Here is a 2,344-nt window from a genome sequence, read left to right on the forward strand (position 1 = left end):
AAAATCCAGCTGTTATAGCCAAGATCATCATTGCAACCGTGGGTGGCTCCATCTGGTGGCCGTACCCGGATGCACGACCTGGTCTCTCAGCAGTTACTGAAATAGTCACGAAATGTCTATTGGACACGAATTTTCATGCATTTATGGATTTTAACCTAACTGAAATCCATAAAAACCGGGATCAAACGTGTGAGTACGTGAGTAGCTTTCATAGGTCAGTCCTATCGGTTTTTTCAAATTATGACTTTAACTACCATATTTGTGTTTTCGAGGTCTAAATTGCTATTTACAAGTTTGTAGTTAATTCTCCGTGTCGAATCTTTGTGTTAGTTTCAGAATCTTACGTCTTGTGTGTGTGTGTGTGTGTGTGTGTGTGTGTGTGTGTGTGTGTGTGTGTGTGTGTGTGTGTGAGAGAGAGAGAGAGAGAGAGAGAGAGAGAGAGAGAGAAAACATCGGGTTGTTAAAGCCATGTAGATAAAGGAACTACAGTACCCATAAACCCCATCGACCAAGGGGTTTATGGGTACAAGGAGTACAACTGAAAGTTTCAGAGCGTCCAGGTAGTAGTTATGCAGGTATGCAGTTAGTGGGGTTGGGTTAATTGGTGATTCTTAAATTGGTGTGAATGTGTTAAGCTCCAGTCTCCCAGACAGGATGAGTGGGAGACAATGGATGAGTAGTTTTGGGTAGTTTTTAATAATGTCTACTGACAGTATATCATATTTTAAATTATATATAATACATATACATAATGTTTCCTCTAACAGTTTCTGCCTGTGCAGGTTATTCATTCTGGACACACCAAAACCAAAGTGGGGGTACTTAATAATATAATTATTAAAATATGTGTTATCATTTCCACTTGTCCCTTTTTATTTTTACTTTTTACGTGCATTATAAAATACTCAGTGGGTCAGTACTTTTGAGCTTATTCGTTATTATTGACTTCTTGACTGTTATTGACTCTTTTATCAGATGGATAAAAGAAGGTTGCTTTAAATGATATTGCAAGCCTAAAAGGAGATCAAGTTCAAGGACTTGCTCAGCAGACTGTGAAACACTGGGACTTGAGTATATTCATTAAACATAGTAAGACAGCACTTTTGATAGCTCATTATAAGGAACCAAACTGCTGCTGGTTGCCTGGCAATGATTAAACTACATCAGTTGAAGAACGGTAAGAATAGCTGAAAATATGCCACCATATCATGACTTTTCGCTTTTACCCTTTCTTAATTTTGAATATAGATGTTCCTGATTTAATCTCTAGGATTTCTGGACAGTCCTACTTATGCTAGATCAGAGAAACTATATCCCATATACATAGATTCTTGATAAAGTTCAGAAAGCTCAGCCTTTTCTTGGTGGTGAATAACTTTGCTTCTTTAAATGATTAACCCACAGAGGGCACGTCTGTGGGGTTTGTGGCTCTGTTGCCCCAAATAGACTTTGGAAATTCTCAGGTCTCCTTGGCAGTCTCTTCAGAGATGTGTTGACTATCTTTTGCCGGTGTGGTCAAACATTTGCGACCTATAGCGTCTGTGGATGTGGACATTCCTTCCCTGTCTGAAGACAACAGGCTCTGTTTGAAGACTGCATGAAAAGCGAGAGGAGTGGACAGAAACAACGGCTCTACATGGTTAGGCTCAAGGCACAGCCAGGATCACGGAGTCGACTCAACTCATTTATACAGAAGTCTTGGCTTCTTTCTTCATTTCTTTGTCATGCTCACCATAAAATACAGATAAAAGAAGAGTTTAAGGAGGAGTTCAGACTGTGATAAAGGTAGAATCGGGCTATCACTATGGATACTTTTAGAAACAAAAAAAATTTGTGGACACTTTATGAGAAAGAGGTGCCACACAGCAGGTTTTGGTAAGTTTTTTTCCCTTGTTTGGTCTTGGCAAACATCAAAGATTATTTTTAATTAGGGATTGCTTTATGTAGAAAATCTGTTTTATAAACGTTGCACATTGATATGGATTTTCGTCACCTCTGGGTAGTGCCTGCTAACATATTCTTATATCTGATTCTGTCCTACATCTTTTGATAAGCTAAAAAGAAAAAAAAAACGTAGGAAAACATTTTAACTTTCATTCTTTGTACTTCAGTCCATTTTTCCACCTTCCAACAATTCATGAAAAGTCAATAGAAGCTGAACACTGGTATCAAACTTTCAAATAACTTCTTAAATTCACACATTTCTCCATTCATTTCTCTTCCATCCACTCCACAGAGTTTAAACTCAGATAGAACAGCTTCTTTATTACTTAATTATTTTATTGTTCCATTTGCTGATTGTGAGTAATGTGTATGATGTAAAGGACCACTCATGCATGCCCCA

The sequence above is a fragment of the Pelmatolapia mariae genome, linkage group LG8 (assembly GCF_036321145.2).
Source record: "Pelmatolapia mariae isolate MD_Pm_ZW linkage group LG8, Pm_UMD_F_2, whole genome shotgun sequence".
NCBI classification, from domain to species: Eukaryota; Metazoa; Chordata; class Actinopteri; order Cichliformes; family Cichlidae; genus Pelmatolapia; species Pelmatolapia mariae.